Source organism: Ailuropoda melanoleuca, chromosome 1 (genome assembly GCF_002007445.2).
Source record: "Ailuropoda melanoleuca isolate Jingjing chromosome 1, ASM200744v2, whole genome shotgun sequence".
Classification (NCBI taxonomy): domain Eukaryota; kingdom Metazoa; phylum Chordata; class Mammalia; order Carnivora; family Ursidae; genus Ailuropoda; species Ailuropoda melanoleuca.
This window is the reverse complement of record NC_048218.1, coordinates 186,585,779-186,609,888: the sequence shown is the minus strand read 5'-3', so window position 1 is coordinate 186,609,888 and position 24,110 is coordinate 186,585,779. Positions and strand designations below refer to the sequence as shown.

Genomic DNA, 24,110 nt, shown 5'->3' with positions numbered 1-24,110 from the left:
TGCCCATTTCCCCACCCAACTCCTCTGGCAACCACCAGTTTGTTCTCAGTGTTGAAGAGTCTGTTTATTTGGTTTGTTTATTTCTTTGTGTCTTTGTTAGTTGTTTTTTAGATTTTACATATGAGTTCCACATTTTTGTATTTTAAATTCTAAATAAAATATCTCTTAGTGTAAGTTTTCTAAAATATTAATAGACAATATCATAAAATATTTTTGATTTTTAGCTAAAAACAGTAAATACCTAAGAATAACTGCCAAACCTATATAATTAAAATTAAAAAATTTTACTGAATATTTAAAACAAAACTTGAGCAAATGAAAAGCATTTCATGTTCCTAGCTACAAAAATAGGTTATTATAAAGATGTTTGTTCTTTCTACAGTAAAGCCACTCTTAAAAATATCCTAAAGGATTCTTTATCAAGTTTAACAAAAATGATAGTAATTTTTCTGAAAGAATAATATAATGGAAAAACATGATAAATTAATATAAATGGAAGAAAACAACAAAGATAATTTTGAAAACCACATCAAATAGTGACAATCTTAAACTTCCAGATATTATCAGATTATAAACAGACTGTGAAGGGTATACATATAGAGAAACTCTAAGGAATAGGTGGTAAGTACAGAAACAGATTTAGTCAGTGTTTTTTCTTTTTTAAGTGGGATTTCTAATCCTCAGTACAACACTGGATGATTAAACAACTCTTTTTGTAACAACTAGACAAATTGTTAAAAAAATGATCAAGTTAAATTCATTTCTTAAACTACTTAGAGAAACAAATTTCAGAGATTTTCCAGTTAATTAAAAGTAGCCCCCCATCTAGACATTTTAAACAAAGAAAGTTTAATACAGAAAATTGATTTTTCCAACAATGAAAAACCAAAAAGGTAATGCAAAATGTAGCTGTTATTATTCCCTGGTGATTAAGGGACAGAGGGTAGTGGCAGTGTAACCAAGGCCCAGGATCAAAAATAAGGGAGAAAAATACCAAGAAAAGATTGTTATGTTCACAAAATAGCAACTTAAAACTTTCATATCATATGGCAAAAATTATAAGAGTAAATTTAAGAGACTAATAAAATGGGGGGAAATATGTGTAACATACACAAAATCTTGCATACTTTAAAGATAATTTGCAAAAGAAGAAATGTAAATGTAAACAAACTTTCTTCAATGTTCAGCTTCATATACTAGACATAACAATGCAAATTAAACCAAAGAGAAGGCAGTAGTACCTCAATGAATATTAGGCTGAGTTAAAATCAATAAGCAAAAAAAAAAAAAAAAATGTATACCATATGCTATTTTTGCAATAGTAGGTGTACTTTTATCTTTAAGGTTATAATATATTTAATTCTAGCAGAATATTGAAAGGGGGAAACCCCAAGCCAACTTTGTAAATATTAATTTTAAACATTTGTAAAAGTAGTAGCTAATGTATAGAGTAGTTGTTGTGCAAGCATATGAGTGGGCTAGGTGAATATCATTAATAAAGGAAAGAAAATCTCAAATAAACTTATAGTTCTATGCTTGCTTAAATTGTCTTTAAAGAGTTTTCATCCTAGTTGGCATTCCTGCCACATAAATGTGCTAAATCTATGCCCATTGTGCAAGAGGAAATATGTTTGCATGTGTTTAAAATACATTACCAATCAGAATTCTTGGTTGTAAACAAAAGAATCTAGCTCTGGCCGACCATTCCAGAGGAGGAATTTATAAAAGGATTTAGAGAAAGCCTAAAGAATCAGCTGGCATGCAAATACGCAAGCTTGCAAAATAAGTAAAGGCCATGGGAGGTCAAAGAGCATGCAATTAGATTCTTGCTGCCTTCCTGCTGCTCACTGCTGCAATGATTGAACATTCACTGCCATAACATTGGCCTCACAACTACTGGGCATCACCATAAAGCTAAACACTAACAAGTGTCCCTGTCTTTACCTCATAACCTTGAATGGGTTCAGAGCAAGTATTCCCAAAATGTACCACTTTGGCATGTGGACTACTTTGAGCTGAAGGCAACTGAGACCCTGTAGCCTTGAGAGAAATTTTGCCTCTCCCTTAACTACAGAGAAAAATCTAAACTGAGGATATTTCCCAGAATTAATTATTACTAGAGATAAATTTTACCTGAGTGGCCCATATGTATGGCTGAGCAAACACCTAATTACCAAATATTTGTTCTTCTTCTTAGTGCCCTGTGAATTGCCCTCCTTCCCTTTGAACCCCAGACCCCCATCCCATTCCTTACTCAGGATGGCACATATACCTCATTTTACCTTTCTGTCTTTGAACCTCTCATGTACATAGGGTTCCTGTATATATGAAATTAAATTTGGTTTTCTCCTGTTTATCTGTCTCCTGTCAACTTAATCCTCAGATCAGCTGGAAGAATCTTTTAAGGTTACAAAAAATTTTTCCTCCCCAGCAACATCAAAATCAAATATCCGAAGCTAGAGCATCTTTATAGCTGAACTAGATCTGAAGTCTATGTTTAACTGCCAGAAAGCCAGGAGTAGGGCTATATACCCCAATTTAGCTTAGCTAAAGAAAAAATAAAACCTTTCTTTCTGCCTAGTTTGGAATCCTCCCAAATCAAAAGGTGTTTGAATGTTGGGTAGCCAAATTTGAAAAATATCCAATAAAGTTTATACCTTTGACTTCCCAATATACCCCATGTATGTTTATACTCTCCTAGCCAGCATCTTATCTATTCTTACATATATTTCTAAATTCAGATTTTTAGGGTGATTCTTTCACTTCTTTGGTACTTTCAAGATGGTAAGATTAGAATGCCTTCAGGATGGTGATCATACCTTCAATCCTAAAATCTGGTGGTTTTACTTTGGAGAGTTACAGTAGTCTTTCCTTAGTTTCTACCATTGGGTCAAGTACATGAGGTTCCCCAGGGAATCAGTTGGGTTTTGTTCATGCTCCTCTCTGTTCCTACTGTGTATCAATATCTTATTTTCTATTAAATAGCCTAGGTCAACATTTAATGTTTTTCCTATATGCACATTGGTACTAGTAAGTCTATTTGTTTTGGGTATTTTTTTTTAATTCCAAAATAAATATCTATTCTCATGAGAATGAAAGAAGCTGTCCAATGTAATTAGCCGCCACTAGGTAGCTGGTTGGACCACTAAAATACGTGGTTCTTTAAGAACCCATACAGTATCCTGATCAGCCACAAACAATTTCCGCACCATTGGATCTATCGGACCATAAGGGCTAAGAAATAAAACTGCTTACACAATGTCCTTCTCTTGGTCTTGGTCCCACTAAAAGTAAGTAATCTTTCAAATCACCCGTTTGATAATCTGGGTAAGTACACACATAAATATGGTAAACTGAAGCCCTCTTAACCCATCTCCACTTAACTTGTACCTATTTGCAAAATTAGCAAATGCTCTTATATATACACACACTTTTATGGCCACTAATTGAGTTGTTATATGCTTGTCAAAATTCCATTGTATTTATGCGGGGACCTATTTGTGTATATTGTGCTTCTATCTAAAATTGCTTGTTAATTTTCTATTGTGTAAAGTAGTGAAATATGAATGTGAAAAGAAAGTTGATTCTTTAAAAACTAAGTTAAATATATGGAAATATTTAATAAAATTAAACTCTTTAAAGTTATGATTAGGTGTGAGACAATAATAAAAACTGGGGGAAAATCTATGACTGTAAAGATCTCTGCACTTAAATTGTTTTGCAAGTGTTTCTAAGTTCCCACCCAATTTAGAAAAACTTAATTGTGGTTATAAAAAAAGAAAACACTGTTAGTAATCTAAGCAAAGAAAAACAAAGCCTATTTTTTTTTGCACAAAGAAAGCCTTTGTTCTATCTCAAAATATTGATAAATGCACATTTTTATATTTACTTATTGAATTTTTGCCTTTTTGAATTATACAAGCTATATACCATCATCAAATTAGCAAGTAGCCTAACAAGCTTTGTGCATCTTTCTTAAAGTAAGTGATATATGATGAAGCAACTTGTCCCTTGAAGCAGACAGCCACCCTACTCATTGATCCCCCAAAAGCTCCAATGAGGTTGCAGGAACTTGTATTTCCATGGATTTCCTACTCTTTGTTTAGTACATACTTGTCCTACATGGGCATTGAAGGTACAAACAGATTCTGGCTTTCTAGGTCTTGTCAGCTTAATGTCATCAGTGAGCCAGTGATAACCTATGGCATGATAAGACAATCAAGATTCCTGCAGGCTGTGGCTCTATTTGGCATAAATCATTGAGACAAGACTATGAATTTGCATTACTATCCCTGCTCAGTGTAGTCAAACTTCTGGAGTTTTCAGCTATGTTGGGCAAGATAAAACATCATTTTTAAGGTTAATATCTGCTTACCATTCACCAGAGGTGGAAATAAAATCTTCATTGAGAAAACCATAATTTGACCAAGAGTTGACTACATTTATGGTAATCTATTAATATTCTCCAAACTGCATCCATCTTCTGCCCCTGCCAAGGCAGATGGTTAAATAAGGATGTGATAAGAATCACCAAAACTACAACTTTAAAGTATGGATATTACCTTTGATATATTGTTTTTGTGAAGGAAAAAAAGCTCTAGAATCTTCCCTTGCTCCACACTGTCCCTTTCTTCCCAAGTCAGGGCCAGTGTGAGGAGTTTGTCAGTTTTTGGATGTGCCTGATATTGCCCCTCCAAATTCACTTTCCATCCTTTTCTATCCTGATCTCTTCCCAGGAGGCTGACCTGTACAGATTACATCATGACATTTTGAGTCCTCAAGTGTCTGGTTGGTTTTAGCTAATGATTCTTTGCAAAGGAGTGAAGTCAGAATATATCTTTTCCTGGTTCCCTCTCTGTGAGTTCAAGTCATGGTAGCTACATCCCTTGATAGAAATTTGCTGTTCTCAAAGCATTCTTGTCTAACCTCCCATCTTACCTTCAGTTTCTGGGCATCCCTCCTTCCCCTTATCCCTTTGAGCCTGGGGATGGTAAAAACTGCACTGTTGTTAGCCCCTGTTTCCCTCACTTTGTGTTCCTCTACAACGTTCATATGCCTTTGAAATTAGCCCCTTTGTTTAAAAGCAAATAAATAAAAGGTAAAATTATCCTAATTTGACTGTGCTGTTTCCCCTTGGGACTCAAATTGAAACTTCAGTAGATTTATTACCCACCCACTCAAAAAGAAAAAAACCACAGAAATGAGTACTAGGTTTAACATACATTTGAACTAAGGTCAGCACTTGCTTTATTACCTTATCTCTACAATCTCCTGTTCTAACGGAGCACCTATGTGGCATTCCTGCTCAGTCAAGATGAAATTCAGTGTCCAATGTCACCAAGAATTTTTAGTATTTTTCTTTCCCATCATAGAGTTTCCGTGGAAACGGCCACAAGTCCGTATACAGACAACTAGGAGGCAAATTCATAGGATATACTCTTGTTGCAGCATTTCCTTTATTCAAGAAGCTGCCCATTTATTTCAGTCATAATCCCATCATTAGCAACCACCAAAAGTTTGTAAATTAGATAATCTAGTTGCCACACCAACGCTGCTTTCTACTGAGCCACCCATACTTACTTTGTTTCTGTTAGTTAAGTATCTCTCCTTGTTCTCTACAACCTTGGGGTGTGGAGATTCTCATAGAAATCAGGGAGTCTTGGGGTGCCTGGGTGGCTCAGTGGGTTATGCATCTGCCTTCGGCTCCAGTCATGATCCCAGGGTCCTGGGATGGAGCCTCACGTAGGCTCCCTGTTCAGCAGGGAGTCTGCTTCTCCCTCTGCTTGTGCATCCTCTCTCTCTTTCAAATCAATCAATCGATCAATAAAATCTTTTTTAAAAAAGAAATAAGGGAGCCCTGTTCGTCTGTAGTGTCTCTCATGGAGACAAATACCCATTTTGTTGATTTTTGCTGAACTTTTGTGTCCATAGCTAATCTATAGTAGCTTTGATATTTTTTGGTTGATATTTTTATTTCCATCAACAAGTAAGACCATGAGTATCCCTACTTTAGAGAAAATAATCCTCCACAATTCATTTCTGAAAGATGCTGGCACTCTACTCACCCTTTATTTCTCATGGCCTAGAGAAAGAGTGTCATGTGGCTTTTCTTTGGAGATATACTCAGGGGGTAATTCACACATAATAAATCTGCTTCAATTTTGGATTAGTTTTGCTAGTAATGTTACCAGGTTTTGCTGGTGCATTTTCACATGGGATTTAAGGGAAAATAAACAATTCCGAGGTTGCCACTATGTATGTGGCTTGAGTAAGTTCACAGTACAAAGGAAAGACTGTGGGAACCAACTGGTTTTTTTGAACATGTAAAATTTCAGATGCCTATTAGATGTCTAGATTGATAGCTGGAAGTGGACATATCACATGATCTGGAGTTCCTGGATATTCAGGGCTAAAGATACAAATTTGAGATTCAAAAAGATGTAGATGGTATTTAGAGCCATAGGACTAGAGGAAATTATCTATGAAGAAAAGAGAAAAGGGTTTAAGTCTGTACCCTGGGGCACAGGGGATGTTTAGAAATCAGATATAAAAGAAGGAACCAGATGAAAAGCAGCAGCCACTGAAAAGTGTCATGGTAGAGAAGTCAATAGAGTGGCCCAAGAAGGCTATAATTGTTAATTGGGTCTAATGCTGCTGAGAAATAGAGTGGGATAAAAATGAGAAGTTACCAATAGGTTGGCAACATTCAAGAGCTATTTCACTGGAAAGATCAACAAAACAGGAGAATTTAGAAGCGTGGTTTAATGGCAATTTGGAAGAGTTACATAGGGATATAGCACAAATGGTTGGAACCAAATGATTTTTAAAAATCTCTTCCAGCTTAGTTATGAGTGATTCCCCATGACTACACCAACTGTTGGGAATATGAAAATATTGGGCCCACAGCTGATGCTCCATGAGAGAGATCTTGGATAGCTCATGCTTCAAACCCAGTAGGCTTCAGTAGAATGCATGCTGATCTCAGCTCTGATAAGCCATTTTGCATGGTCCAAAATCTTCTGATGAATTAGGTACAATTAAAAAGTCAGTAATGTGGAAAATAAAGTGGCACCCTTGGGTTTTCAGTACTAAACTAAAAATGTATGAATGGCACATATAATAAAAGGTGAAAATGAATTTTGTTTTGATTGCTACAAAGCTAATAAAAAACTGGTTTAGGGAAAGAAATGAGACCATCATGTTTGTTGGTACATGCCAATTTCTAGCAGGAAAATTTCAAAGAGAGGGAGAGATTAAGTCACTCCACAATAAAAAGGTAGCCTGATCAAACCAGAAATTTTGCTAAATTCTTGGGAAAACCAAAATTAAACTTCAGAATTAAAAGATGGGACTTCCTCACCCATGACACTAACAAACTGGTTGTTTTCAATGTATAGGAGTCCCCCCTTCTTCACATTTTCATTTTCTGTGGGTTCAGTTACCTGTAGTAAACGGCAGTACAGAAGCGTATGATCCTCCTTCTGACAAGTGGGCAGGAGGTGAGTAGCAGCTAACATTATGTCATGATGCCTCTGTCATTGACCTCACTTCTTATCATCATGTAGGCACTTTGTCATCTCACATCATCATAAGAAGGAGAAGGATGAGTACAGTACTATAGGATATTCTGAGAGGGGGACCTGCATGGATCAGTTAGTTAAGCTTCTGACTCTTGATTTCGGCTCAGGTCATGATCTTGGGGTCATGGAATGGAGCCCCGCATCAGACTGTGCGCTCAGCCTGGAGTCTGCTTGTCCCTTTCCCTCTGCTCCCCTCCTTGTTCATGCTCTCTTCCTCTCTATCTCTAAAATGAATAAATAAAATCTTAAAAAAAAGATATTTTAAGAGAGAGACCACATTCATATAACTCTTTTTTTTTTTAAAGATTTTATTTATTCATTCAACAGAGATAGAGACAGCCAATGAGAGAGGGAACACAAGCAGGGGGAGTGGGAGAGGAAGAAGCAGGCTCATAGCGGACGAGCCTGATGTGGGGCTCAATCCCATAACGCCGGGATCACGCCCTGAGCCAAAGGCAGATGCTTAACTGCTGTGCCACCCAGGCGCCCCACATTCAGGTAACTCTTATTACCATTTTTGTTATAATTGTTCTATTTTATTATTATTATTGTTAATCTCTTACTATGCTTAGTGTATAAATTAAATTTTGTCATGGATATGTAAGTATAGGAAAAAAACATAGTGTATATAGGGTTTGGTATTATCTGCAGTTCCAGGCATCCATTGGGGGTGTGTGGAATGGATGTCCTGCAGATAAGGGGGAACAACTGTAGCTCTCAAAAGAGATTTAATGGGAGTCAAAGTGTTTTTTGGCTTGTGAGACTAAGTGATAAATTGCTTGTCCAGCATGTTCTTCCTCTCCAAGCTTATAGAAGCTTTTTGTTACACTTTCAGGGAGAACTGGTTAACAAATCTAGATAATCAAACTAAAAACTACTCTTACTAAAAGTTTAGAGTATTGAAAGTGTTGAAAATAACTTGAAAAGTGTTTTTTTGTAGTGAAATAACATTGTAAACCACAAAGTATAACTATGGATCTAAGAGCTACAAAGCTTTTTTATTTTTAATAAGAGAAGCATGATGGATAAAATTGAATTCTCAAGAGAATTGATTAAAATTTTATTTAGCTGTTTTTCAAATTACTGTAAAAAAAGTGATAATTTTTTTACAATTATAAGTAAATAATACTCTTGAGAATGTTAGTTAAGTTGACTTAACTATTTTTCAAAATTTAGATATATATTTAAGAATCTTATTTATTGCATCTATTTTACAATTTTATTGATCCATGTATAGAAAGGAAAGCATATTAAGTAATTCTTGTTAAAACATTATTATTGGTAAAGAAGTCACTAATAAATATTCATTATTATCCATTGATAAGCATAGATGTGTAACCTGACATACCAACACAGGAGAATTAAATTCCTAAGTAGAAGCATAAAAAGTAAAAATAGATTGAAATTATTTGCATAAAATGATTTAATACTGAAATATCATATTTCCAGAAGTCCTTTTCTGCCAAATTCTGTATCATTATTCAAAAAAAGAATTACCAGCTAAGGTATTGTAATTCATTACCAAAAAGTTTGTTGTTACATAGTCTTGAATATGGGATGTATAACATTACATCACCCACATGTAATATAAAATGTAGTATGACTATTTTCACTATAGGCACTTCTTAAACATCCCCCAAATTCTCCTCTATAATATCTCTATTTGGTAGTAAAATTAATCCTCATCAATTATTTTTAGAAGTCAGGTCTGTTTGTTGGTGTCTAATTCAGAAAGAGAATGACTCCATGCAGTGGTTTTTAATGAGCACATGCATATGAGCTAACCACCTGACTTGGAAATAATGGCCAAAGAGGAAGGAAACAATGAAAAGAACGGTAGGAAGTAGTTGTATCCAAATTTGATTGAAGGAAGGTCTTTGTCACAAGTGCATGAGGGAGTTAGCAGGGTAGTTTTCCAGTTTGTGTCTCTCTATGTTAGAAAAGTAAAAGATCTTTGAAGCACAAGGGATTATTAACAGTAGTAAGTAAAGGCATATAAAGCCAGCAAACATAAAACATAAGGATAAATACTGCTGACATGATCAAGCATGTTAAAAATAGAACAAATTAAAATTTGAGTTAATTCTACCCAATCAGTAAATTGTGCATAATAATAGTAAACAGCAAGGATTTTGTTATATAAAATAAACAAGAAAATCCATGTAATGTGAACTGTGTTCAGCACATAGTAACTGTTCAAGAATGGAAACTATGGTGAGAAGAAGGGTAATGAGGGGTGCCTGGGTAGTTCAGTTGGTTAAGCATCTGCCTTCAGCTCAGGTCATGGTTACAAGGAGGTCCTGGGATCAAGCCCCATGTTGGGCTAGGCTCCCTGCTCAGCCATCAGGGAACCTGCTTATCCTTCTCCCTCTGCCCCTCTGCTTCTGCTCTCTCTCTCTCTCTCACTCATGCTCACTCTCTCTCAAATAAATAAATAAAAACTAAAAAAAAAAAAGGATAATGAAGTTACCTCAAAAGTCTCACCATACAAAAGTCTTTAAAAATATCTGTTGGAGTAGGTTTCATACTCTTTGACACAGCAATATCCACATTGAGAAGCTTTTCCTAAAGAAATAATTAGATATATATGCAATGATTTTCATAGAAGTTAATTTGAACAAAGGTATTGCTAGCAACCTAAGTCTTAAGAGAGGAAGTTTTAAATCAATCATGATTCACTATGAATCATGAAACACTATGAAAGCATTTTAAATGATGTTGAAGAATAATACGGACGAAAGGATACATTTTTAATGGCTTATTGCTAAATGGTATAATTTGTACACCTGAGATTAAACTATGTTTTGAATATACATAAATAACATTGCTCTGATATTACTTATATTTTAAAATTTACATACAAATTATACACACACTAATAATGAAAAATATGTACCTAAACTGAACAGTTGTGTCTGTGTGATTACTTGTCTTTTATTTTCTTGTTTTTTTTTCTTTTCTGTGTATTTCCAATTTTCCATTTGACTGTGCTTTATTTTTATAATACTAATATCAATTGAATGGATCTTCTAAAGGACTTTTTTATAGATGCTGATAAGACTAGGAAAAGTATTTAGTGAGTACATTGATTTGAATTGAAAATTTAGATTGTAAAGGATCCTAGAATCATAAATCGAGAATTATGGCCAATGTTGAAATGAATACTGGAATGAATGACTGAGAATCCATAAGGCCAACTTTAAGTATTCTCGTAAGCTGCACTCTAAGAGTGACCCACAGAGTCTTCAAGCAGTTTAGGACCCTAGTACACTAAATCAAGCGGGTACTTCTTTAACAAGTTCATTATGAGGTAATCTCAATGATTGCTAATACCTTAAAATCTGTAGAGAATGTGGCCCTCCCTTCACATCCTGAAGAACAGAGAAGCAGCTAGCATAAAGAGGTCGGCAAATGGGTATGAGAATCCAAGCAGCAGATGGCTCTGGTGGTCTTCAGCAGGTGCTCATTTACATATTTTGGCCATAACCACCCTCGCCTTTCCCCCAGCATGGTAATATGCTCTGGCTTGAATGAACATTTAGACCAAAAGCTGTGCGATAGACTGAAAAATGTACTGAATATAGAGTCTTAGGTTTGATTTATGATCCTGGCCCTTATGCTAAGTACATGCACAGTCTTAAACATGTGCCTGGAACTTTGTGAATGCCCCTTATCTCAACCAGATTTGCTGATCATATTATTCATGCACAGATTAAAAGGAACTAATGGAAAATTGGGCTTAAAAGACTTGGATTCACCAAGAGTCATTGCTATTTAAAAGCTGCAAATTTGGGAAGAAATAGAAGGGTATAGTGGACAAAAACTCACAAACTACAAGTCAGATATTTTGGTTATCTCCCTCTCGATAATTACAGCATGACCTTCAATACTTATAATTTCATCCATCCTCAATAACCATGTATGAAATGTGGATAGAAGAAAGGGAAACAAGACAATAGGAGTTAAGCTATATTGTCTTTCAATCTTATTAAAGTATAAAATAATTATGCTTTATTAAAGTTTAAAATAATTACATTCTATGAAGTGAGAAATCTGGTAACCTTTTTTCTTGAGAAAAGTATGTTTATTCTGAAATTTTAAATGACTGTCATACATTAATGGGAATACATAATATAACATTATTGAAATAAAGTGTTTGTATAATAATATCACAAAATCAAAATGATATATAAGTAGACATAATATTGAATAATATTTTGCCAATACATTTTATCTATGAATAGAAAATAACTGGTATATCCCCTAGATGTACGTTACCTTCCTCTTTTAATACAAGCAAAATATAAGGGTTCCTTCCTACATGTAATATCTTTCTATATTATTAGTATCATAAATTTTCATCATTATGATCCTTACAGATAGCAGAAATATTGCCTACTTTAGTCTTTAGGTACCAACGGAAGTTTTGAAATAGTAAATTAAATATTAAAATTCAAGGAAACAGGGGCACCTGGGTGGCACAGCAGTTAAGCGTCTGCCTTCGGCTCAGGGCGTGATCCCGGCATTGTGGGATCGAGCCCCACATCAGGCTCCTCCACTATGAGCCTGCTTCTTCCTCTCCCACTCCCCCTGCTTGTGTTCCTCTCTCGCTGGCTGTCTCTATATCTGTCAAATAAATAAATAAAATCTTTAAAAAAAAAATTCAAGGAAACAATTTGGATTAGTTTAAAACATGTTTTGTGGAAAGTGATGAGTTGGTTTTTTTAAAATATAATACAGGTGAATCATTGTGAGTACAAATTATGTCATCTTCTTTTTTTTTTTTTTTAAGATTTCATTCATTTATTTGACAGAGATAGAGACAGCCAGCGAGGGAGGGAACACAAGCAGGGGGAGTGGGAGAGGAAGAAGCAGGCTCACAGCAGAGGAGCCTGATGTGGGGCTCGATCCCACAAGGCCGGGAACACGCCCTGAGCCGAAGGCAGATGCTTAACCGCTGTGCCACCCAGGCACCCCTAAATTATGTCACCTTCTAAAAGAATAATATCTTTCATATTGAATTTTCATAGATTTTAGAGAAAGGATGACAGTGAATCATACTCAAAGGTGACAAAACTTTTTGCCATAGACTTTTTTACTTACTGAGAGAAATGCATTTCCATCCCTGAAAGAGAATAGTGATGAAGTTCTGAAATCTGAACAAGTTATCAAGTTTTCAGGCAAGCATAATACAATATAAGAAAATACTTACAGAAAAAGAAATACTCAAAAATCTTGTGAACAATCCATTTATTTTACAATAGTTGCTTCAAATCCAATGAAATCAAGAGCTTCCCTGTTACTGAGACTTAAATATTTTCTGAAGAATTTACTGCCTAGACTTTTCAGAAACCTACTCTCCAGATAACAATTGAATGGTTTTTTTAAGTTTTAAAACTGACATTGAGAAAGATAGGCCAAGTCTATCAGAAGTGATAGTATTTTTCAATAGTCATATAAAAGTCAACTGTATTCTAGGATTGTTAAACGTTTTCACAGAGCTAGAACAAACAGTCCTAAAATTTGTATGGAACCACAAAAGACCCCAAATAGCTAAAGCAATCCTGAAAAAGAAATCAAAGCTGGAAGCATCACAATTCCAACTTCATGTTATATTACAAAGCTGTAGTCATTGATACAGTAAAGTACTGACACAAAAAGAGACACATAGACTAATTAAACAGTATAGAAAACCCAGCAGTGGGTTTTCTACCACAACTATATGGTCTACTAATCTTCAGCAAAGCAGGGAAAAAAATATCCAATGGAAAAGATAGTCTCTTCAACAAATAGTGTTGGGAAAATGGGACAGACACATGCAGAAGAAACTGGACCACTTTTTTATACCATGTAAGAAATAAAATCAAAATGGATGGAAGACCTAAATGTGAGACAGGAAACCACCAAAATCCTCAAGGAGAACATGGGCAACAACCTCTCTGACATCAACCTTAGCAACTTTTTACTAAACACCTCTCCTGAGGCAAGGGAAACAAAAGCAGTGAACTATTAGGACCTCATCAAAATTAAAAGCTTCTGCACAGCAAAGAAAATTATCAACAAACCTCAAAGGCAACCTATGGAATGGGAGAAGATATTTGCAAATGACCTATCTGATAAAGGGCTAGTATCCAAAATCTATAAAGAACTTAACAAACTCAACACTCAAAAAACAATCCAGTTAAGAAATGGGTAGAAGCCATGAATAGACATTTTTCCAAAGAAGACATACAAATGGCCAACAGGCACATGAAAAAATGCTCAACATCCTTTATCATCAGGGAAGTACAAATCAAAACTATGAGATATCACCTAACACCTGTCAGAATGGCTAAATTAACAACACAGGAAAGAACAGATGTTGGCAAGGATGTGGAAAAAGGGGAACCCTCTTACACTGTTGGTGGGAATGCAAACTGGTGCAGCCACTCTGGAAAACAGTATGGAGGTTCCCCAAAAAGTTAAGAATAGAACTACCTTATGACCCAGCAATTGTACTATTAGGTTTTACCCAAAGGACAGAAAAATACTGATTCAAAGGGGCACATGCACCCTGATGCTTATAGTAGCATTATCAACAATAACTAAATTATGGAAAGATCCCAAATGTCCATTGACTGATGAATGGATAAAGAAGATGTGGGGTGTATGTAGAGATATATATATATATATATATATATATAAAATAGAATATTTTAGAAGATGTGGGGTGTATGTAGTATATATATATATATCTACATACATATATATATATATATATAAAATAGAATATTACTCAGCCATCAAAAACAATGAAATCTTGCCATTTGCTACGATGTGGATAGAGCTAGAGTATATTATGCTAAGTGAAATAAGTCAGTCAGAGAAAGACAAATACCATATTATTTCACTCATATGTGGAATTTAAGAAACAAAACAGATGAACACAGGGAAAGGAAGAAAAACTAGAGATGGAGGCAAACTGTAAGAGACTCTTAACTATAGAAAACAAACTAAGGGATGCTGGAGGGGAGGTGGGTGAGGGATGGCTAAATGGGTGGTGGGTATTAAGGAGTGCACTTGTGATAAGCACTGGATGATATATTTAAGTGATGAATCATTAAATTCTGTTCTTGAAACCAATATTACACTCTTTGTTAACTAACTAGAGTTTAAATAAAAACTTGAAAAAAACAAACAAAAAAAGTCAAGTGTATTACTTTATGTATAAATGGACTCAATATGCTTATGCATAAGTATAGTGAAAGAAAGAATTTGATTATCACAGAGATATAAAGTGTTTGCCATTAGTTCTCTTAAAAGGTTAGAATGGAATTGATGCATAATTCCATCAAAGGTTGCGAAGCATTTCCATTGGTCACAACATTTTCATTCAGTTAAGAGGACTAAGAAGCCATTTTTTACCATCTTTATCTTGTTGACATTTCATGTTTTCTTATTTTTTTCTTCCTGGTTTTAAAATTACTCCTGTTAAAAAAATTAAATTAAAAAATACTTAAAATTAATCCTGGCAGCCAGTTTTGAAACTTCTTTCTCTCATGCAAAAACTTGCAACAGAATTATTTAAAATAATAGTTAATAATGAAACCATGTATGGCATCACGCAATTAAAAATAATTTTACACTGAATATTTTATTTTGGGTATCTTTTAAAGTCCTTATTGATATATCATACACTATTCTGTTTCTTAAAGATAGGTTGAGATGCATGTGGAACTTAAATGAAGTTGCTTTCATGATAGTAAGGATTAAGTTGTGTTCAGATTAAGTGGTGCATCTTCCACTTTTCACGCATATTCAAAAAGTAGAATTGAACTGCTGAATAAGTTTATCAACACAAAAGTTAATATTAAAAAAATATGTAAGCCCCCAAATTGTGCAGAGGTATTTAATGAAAGTACACATTTTTGTAATCATTCTCAAGAATGAAAAAGATAAAGAATTAGAGAAAGAGAGAGACAGACGGAAAGTACATAAGCACCTAGTGCAACCATTTTTTTTTTCCTTTAGAAATAGCTTACATTTCATTTTTGTCCCAAAGAAATAGAAATGTAATATGGAACATTTTACTTTGACAGAACTGACATCTTAAAAACAAAGGCAAAATGGGACAAGAATTTTAACAAGAGTGAATGAGAACGCTTTTCATTTTTTTTTAAAGATTTTATTTATTTACTTGAGAGAGAGAGCACAAGCAATGGGAGAGGCAGAAAGAGAGCGAGAAGCAGACTCTCAGCTGAGCAGGGAGCCTGCATGGAGGCTCAATCCTAGGACACTGGGATCATGACCGGGGACAAAGATAGACGGTTAACCAACTGAGCCACCCAGGCAGCCCGAGAACTCTTTTTTTTTTTTTTTTTTTAAGATTTTATTTATTTGACAGAGATAGAGACAGCCAGCAAGAGAGGGAACACAAGCAGGGGGAGTGGGAGAGGAAGAAGCAGGCTCATAGCGGAAGAGCCTGATGTGGGGCTTGATCCCAGAACGCCAGCATCACGCCCTGAGCCGAAGGCAGACGTTTAACCGCTGTGCCACCCAGGCGGCCCCCCGAGAACTCTTTTTAATTTGGAGCTGTGTAATGAATCAGGGTGCAAGAACTTATAACTGGAGGAGAGAATAGAGAGGGTGTTTTCTCAATGAATATCTTCCTAAGAGCTTTTAGAAAGAATGCTCTCCTCTAGAGATCTTATCTTGTACCTCAGCATTATCTTCTTAATGACAGATGACAAATACCACAAAGGAGGATTAGGAGCTGGACAAGAGAATACAGACAGACATGAAGTAAAATCTTCTCAAGTATATGACAAATCTGTAAAAATAAATAAATAAATAAATAAATAAATATAAAAACCCACCAGAAATAGATGTCTAAACCTCAAACTTTATCTTTGTTGCTCAATCCATTAGACCATGTTATCTCTCAGGATGTGTTGAATTGAGCAATTCTTATTCACAACTCTAGAAATAAATGGGTATACACTGATTCTGTTTTAAGCCTGAATGGGTGTGAACAGACAGGTAGTTTGATGAAGGTAGTCATATGATGACTATTTGTAAGAAGATGTTTGACAAGCTGTCAAAACTCTTTTGGAGAAAGAAATAGTGGATAGAGTTGCTCTAAGGAATACATGTCAATTTAGCTACCTTATTTTTACATCATATTTTGATGCTAGATGAGTAATCTCTGTGGATCTCATGCTAAAAATCAGGTTAATGTAAAGTGAGTCAGATTGATTTTGAAGCATTTAGCTAATGTTAACATTCATGCCAAAATTTTATCACAGGATAAGCTCAGTTTTACCAAGTTTTAAAACAAATATTGATAATCTACAAATACAAGCTTATGGCTTGATCAAATAATTCAGCACAAACACTGGTTCAAAGGCTTATGTCTCAAATGTTAAAAGTTAGCATCTGAAGAGAAAAGCTGTCAGGGAATAGGGAAAGAAGGGTAATTCTCTGAAAACAGACTAAAACCTGCAATCTGTCATCTGGGTAATGAGATCAAGAAATAGTTGTATTGTTGACGTGTTGAGTGGAAGATGATTTAAAAAAAAAAAACCTCTATCACTTACTAAAATATTTTTATAACTTGCTATTTCTGAAGGAATATCGCACAATTACTTTAACTTTGGCATTCTAGGCCCTCTGCGATCTCAATGTCACATGACTGTCCTTATTCCCTACATTCCAGACACACTAGACCTCTTAGCTGATCTCTACATTTACTGTCTACAAGCCTTCACTGCTAGTCTCTTTGTCTGAATTTCTCTCTCTCTGCCTCTGACTGGTGAAACCTTACCTAACTTTTAAAGCTCTGTTCAAATACTCAAATCCTGTATCTTCCAAGGAAACGGCTCTGATTTTCTGGTGGGAATTATGCTCTCTTGTGTACATACAGATTTTGATTTGACTCTATAATTGATTCATCACATTCTGCCATAAATTATGGTTAATTTTATACATCTGTCTCTTTCCTATATATAGTCCTAGAGCGCAGGAACTATATTAGTCACTTTGTATCCCATTTATGTTTGAAAGGTTTTATGGAATTTTATTACAGTAGACTCTTGAAGAAGATGGGTTTGTACTGCATGGGTCCACTTATAGGTAGATTTTTTAATATGAATACAGTACTACTGTAAATGTATTTTCTCAATAACATTTCTTTTCTCTAGCTTATTTTACTGTAAGAATATAGTATGTAATACATATACCATTAAGAATTATGTGTTAATAGACTATGTAGGTTATTAACAAGGTTTCCAGTCAACAGTAGGCTATTAGTAGTTTTGGAGGAATCAAGTTATATGGATTTTTGACTGCATGGGGGAGCGTCAGTGCCGCTAATACCCATGTTGTTCAAGGGTCAACTTTAAGTGAATTAATTGGCAGATTAGGAGATCACAGATAATGTTTCATTTAAATATCCTGTATAAAACAAAAACAAAACCCAAAACCTCAAAAGGTCTTTGCAGACCTTGATTTCCCATTTTATATAAACAGGGAGAAACATCCTCTGGGGTTTTCTGCCACGAGTCTGCCATTTGAGCACCCAAGTATTATTCTAGAGCAATGATGTATCTTTGAAAAATTCTCATACTTAAACCTTATTTATCTCCTGGTGCTTGACTATAGCTTGATGTATTCATTTCTAATATCACCACACATTCCTTCTCATTTGGGATAACAACAGTCTCTAGGCAAAACATCACATTGACTGTACTCTGAAGGCTGAAAATTAAAATTGGAGGCATGAGCTGTTGACAATAATTAGTACACACTTTTATATCTATGTGGAGTTTCAGATGCTAGACCAAAATGAGGAATATTTCTTTACCATGCAATAACTGCAGGGCGTCCCACAATAATATTCTGAAGTTTCCTCTGTAGTGAAAAGGAAATGTGTCTTTGTGTTTACTGATTTAAAAGAAAAATATTATGTTGGAGTTACAGTCCAACATAAATTCAGACCTCACCAGAGCTCTCAGCAGTTAACATCTTCTAACTAAGCCTTGTAATGTTAATATTTTATGAAGAGACTGGCTTAAATGATCAATATAAGAACTACCTCCACCAGAAAATTGTGTCTTCGCCCTGCTCCGGCAATCTCATGGTACTCAGCTATTTGTTTTTAGATTGTAAGACCTCTATAGGCATCCTGGCAAGAAAGAGTTTCTTAAGACTGAAACTTGTCTTTGTGAGGCAACAACAAAGGAATTTGAAGTTTGGGGAAACAAACAGCATCAACTTCAGAATTATTTCTTTTCTTTCTCATTCCTCTGGCTCCATGTCTCTGTTCTTGAGTTAACTTGCCCTTGTTCCTTCAATTGATAAAGACTTCTGATCCATCAGTGTTGGAACCAACCCATCTCCTACCTGCTGCTTCAATTTCTTCACATCTCCCTGATGTTGATTAATACATGAACCTTAGACCTCCTGCTCTGCTTTGTCTCTTTTATCTACTTACCTGGCTATTGGATACTTCCCTTGCTGGGACATAGCATGTCTGTCTGTGTTTGGCTTCCCTCATTACAGTTCTTCAAGGGGCTTTTCTACCCACTGCCTAAAGAGGTAATCACAAATAATAGCTTTGATCTTCTCAACTTTTTTCAAATTCCAATTGGCCATCAGCTTATTAAAAACATTGAATTTAAATTTTTACTCTGAGGAAAGGAGAAGAGGAAGGAGAAGAATGGTATATTAGTATTCCAGGGATGCATAACAAATTACCACTGGGGACTGTGAGGGAGACACTCTGCTCCATGCTTCTCTCCTAGCTTTTGGTGGTTTCTGACAATCCTCAGTGACCCTGGTTTGTAGAGGTACCCACTCCAAAATATCTGCTTTATCTTTACATGGTGTTCTCTCTGTGTATCTTTGTCTCTATGTCTCCCCTCTTATAAGGACACTATATATGTTGGATTAAGAGCCCACCCTACTCTAGTATGACTTAATTACATCTGCAGCAACCCTCTATCCACATAAAGTCACATTCTGAGATAGCAGAAATTTGAATTTCAACATATCTTTTTGGAGAATGCAATTAAATCCATAACAAATGGTATAAGCTGACTGGTCACATTTGTTAGCAGAAATTTGGGACTGTTCAAAATTATTAGAATTTCTGATTTGGGATAAATATACCCTTGCTTCTATAGGCATGGTTTCCTTGCCTCAGATATGGTTTTCTTTAAGAAGAAAACTCCTCAAAGTCTGTCTGATTCGTATTAGTGGGATTTAGGGGTTTCGTTGTTGTTGTTTATTTTGTTTGCCATAACTGCAATGGTTTCACATTTGTACTATAAACAGGCATATATTCATTCAATAAATATTTACATCTCTGTTCATTATAAGGTACTGTTTTGGGAGCAAGAGGAATTTATAAAAATATATAAGGGCAATTCATTACTTCAGGGATGTTTTAATTTAGAAAAAGACTATCTAAATTCTAAGGTACTAACTGTACTAAACTTCTTTAAGAAAAAAAGAACAAGCAAAGCATTATAGATTCCAATAGAGGTGATAATGACATCAGCTGAAGAAATGAGGGAAAGCTTCCCATTAAGACAGTTTTAAGTTTAGGTGTTAAAGGACAAGTTAGGAGAAAAGCAATGTATACTGGGTTAGGCGGAAGTGTGTATATCTTGCTCCCCCCTCCCAATTCTGAACTTCATTGAGTCCATCATCTCACAGTATGAAAATAGATTGATAATAGGCAACATTCAAGGCAGAATAAAATCAGATCGTGAATAATGAAAGGATGGCAAGAAGAGTACATCTCAGTGTGGTTGGAGTAGAGCTAAGGGAATTAACTGGAAATGAGACTGGAAAGGTGGGCCATGTATGACCCAAGGTAGTTGCCAACCGCAACAGCTCAACCTTCTGCTCTCAGGACCAATCTCGATCAGAAGTAAGAGATACATAAACATTTCCCAGCCAAAACCCTTGAATTAAGTTTCATATCACCATTACTGCAAGTTCTGCCTGCTTCCTAAGCCCAGTCATGTCATTTGTGTCTGAGTTTGTAAAAATCTGAAAGAGCACTCTGGGGAATGGGTTGTACCTATGTATTGCTAGTGAAAATTTAAATTGTAGCATGTTTGCAGAGCAATCTTACAACATCTATTAGAAATGAAAATAGATGAATTCTCTACCCATGAATTCATCTCTTGAGAATCTATTCTAAAAGCATTAAAGAGCTAGTAGATAAAAATCTAGGTAGAAGGATATATGGTAGCAGTGTTAATGGTGAAGAAATAATTTTTTTTTTAAAGATTTTATTTATTTATTCGACAGAGATAGAGACAGCCAGCGAGAGAGGGAACACAAGCAGGGGGAGAGGGAGAGGAAGAAGCAGGCTCACAGCAGAGGAGCCCGACGTGGGGCTCGATCCCATAACGCCGGGATCACGCCCTGAGCCGAAGGCAGACGCTTAACCGCTGTGCCACCCAGGTGCCCCAAGAAATAATTTTAAAAAACAACAACATGAATAACCACCACTAACAGAGAAATGAGGGGCGCCTGGGTGGCTCACTTGGTTAAGCGTCCATATCTTGATTTCAGCTCAGGTCATGATCCCAGAGTTGTAAGATCGATCCCTGGTTTGGGCCCCGTGCTGGGTGTGGAGTCTGCTAGTTGTTCTCCCTCTGTCCCCCACAGTCTGAAAACAAACAAACAAACAAACAAAAACAGAGGAATGATTGAATGAAATTAAACTATTATTATTATTGACTTAATTTTGCATGAATTAAGCTGTTATTTAATCCATTTGAGTTGATCTGATTTCACAATTCTGTTTGTAAAGGATTACTCTATTACTTTAATCAATAGTGTTCTTTTCTCACTTTTCCTTTAGAAAAGTTGTTGAGTGCATATATTCCATTATTACTTTTGAGTATCTTGATTAAAGTCATGAAGATAATTCTTTTTCTGCTTTAAAAATTCATGTATTACACTAACATAATATAATAAAAAATCATTTTAAAAAATTCATGTATTACAGAAAAAACATGTATTTATTATAGAAAATCTAAAAAACAATATAAGCAAAATGAGGAAAAATCTTACTCATTGATAAATATTATATACTTTTCAGTATATATTGTCCCAGAATTTTTTCCTCTGAAAAATATTTTTCACTAAAATGATATCATACAAAATGAGATGTTGGGTGATAGTTTCTTATTGTTGTTTTAACAAATTATGACAAACTCAGAGGCTTAAAACAAATTTACAATTTCATGGTTCTGAAGTCAGAAATCTCAAATGGGTTTCACTAAGCTGAAATCAAGTTGTCTGCTCCTTCTAGAGGCCCTGAGGACAAATAATTTCCTCACCTTTTCCAGTGTCTAGAGACTGCCTTAGGTTTCCTGCACTCTTGTCTCCTTTCTCTATTTTCAAAGACAGCAAACTAGCATCTTGGAATCTCCCTCTGACTCTGACCTCTGTTTTTTGGCTTTTTAAAACCATTATCTCCTCCCCTGAATCTGATATTCCTACTTCCCACTGTGTTTACACAGGGCCCACCAAATAATCTCTACTCATTGCAAGATCCTTAACTTACTCATAACTGCAAAGTCCCCTCTGCCATGTAGGGTAACGTATTCACAGGATTCTGGGATTATAACATGGATATCTCTAGGGGGGAATTCTAGCACAGTTGGGTTCTCCAGAAGCAGATGCAGAGACAGAGTTTTGGATGGAAGATATTTTTCAGGATTTAATGTGAAAGGGAAGGGAAGAACAGGCTTGGGTGGAAGAAGAAATCAAACTTTGTCAGGTCTGAAAAAATTCAGCCAATCCAAGGAGGAATTCTAGAGCAATTCTTACCTTTCAGAGTGGTTTATGTCAGGTCCAGATTGTTGAACCCTACCCCAACCTGCATCAGTTGCTGGGTGTGGGCTGCCCCAGGAAGAGAGTGAGGTCAGGCAAAGCAGCTCTCTGGAGCTGAGACTGACCCAGAAGGAACTGAAAGCCAGAGGTTGTCTGCTAACCACACCCCTGTGGCTGAGCAAGAAATCTATCCTTGAAGGTGGGATCTGCCTTTGGCTCTGGTCATGATTCCGGAGTCCTGGGATCAGCGGTAAACCTGCTGCTCCCTCTTCCACTCACCCTGCTTGTATTTCCTCTTTTGCTGCCTCTGTCAAATAAATAAATTAAAATCTTAAAAAAAAAAAAAGACATTATCTATAGATTACTCTTTTATAACTTAGTTTCTTCATTTAATGTATTTTGAACGTTTCCCAAAGACCTGCATATTCTTAATGTCTAGTACTCATGGTATCTACAACAGATATTTCATAGTTGAACATTTGGGTTATGTTCATAGTTTTCACTCTTATGAATAATTATGCTATGAACTATGAACATTAGAAATATTTAATAATATTCACCTTAGAATTCCTCTTTCCTATGGTCCCAAACTACTAATCACACTTTTTTTTCCATCTCCCCTAATGATGAGAGCATATTGGCATGGGACATGGTAAATCATTCAAAGCCAAAACTCTGCAATTTCTCTTTCAGAAGTTTTATTTTAGGATAGGATGCTGTACTTTTTGTGGCATTAGATCTAAAGTATTCCTTATGAATATACTTTTACTCTAATATATACTAAGATAAAGGAAATCTTGTCAAAATTTATAAAAGTTAAACATTAATTCTAAAAATACAAATCTATAGCAAATCTGAAGTTCCTCCTTTATGGTCAACCTGCCTCTCTATCTTAGGTGCGTTGGTGTTTCTCATCTCCCATTGATGCTGTCCTGCCAATCCCATTGTCCTGGAGTTTACCTTTATTCCCAGGGAGACACAAAAGACTGCTCTCCCAGTCCTTGAAACTTAAGCTTAGACCAGAGATAATACCTTGAAGCCATGCAGACTAGAGAGATTTACACATTCCCCTTACATTAAGCCAATCCTGAGTATATGTTTGTGTCTACCAAGGAGAGCCAAGAATTCTCCACACAGAGAAAAAGTGGTTGAGAGATTAACAAACCTCATTCCTCTCAGGACCAAAAGTTAGTCATCATAGGAGTTATGTCTGCTTATCTTGGCAAATGTCTTTGTCCAGATGCACTGAGAGAATTAGGGCACATTTGGGAACAAATTTGTACCAAATAGGGAAAAATTTGATAATGTTTTCAAATACGAATCTCTTTTCACATAGACAGATACATAAATAATTCTGCCAGCACTTGGAAGTAAAATTGCATTCACAAAAATAACTTTTTGCATCCTTAAAAACATCCTACTCATAAATGCTCAGTATAGTATGTTTATTTTGTGCCTGTTTCTTTCACTTCTAAAAGAAGACCAACTTTCAAAATTTAATTGGCTACGAAACTGTCATGTCACAGATAATACAGCCACATGTAATTTTTAAGTATCTTATAAAGAAATACTCAGGGCACATATTTATAATGTTAAATGCTTAGTGAACATGTATTAAAAATAATTTTAGGGGGGAGGTTAAGATGGCGGAGGAGTAGGGGACCCCTTTTTCAGCCGGTCCCCTGAGTTGAGCTG

At 35.5% G+C, this 24,110-nt stretch overlaps 1 pseudogene; it reads left to right on the top strand.

Moving 5' to 3' along the window:
- LOC100479691 overlaps positions 1–24,110 on the top strand; it is a 50,524-nt pseudogene that overhangs the window by 11,683 nt on the left and 14,731 nt on the right.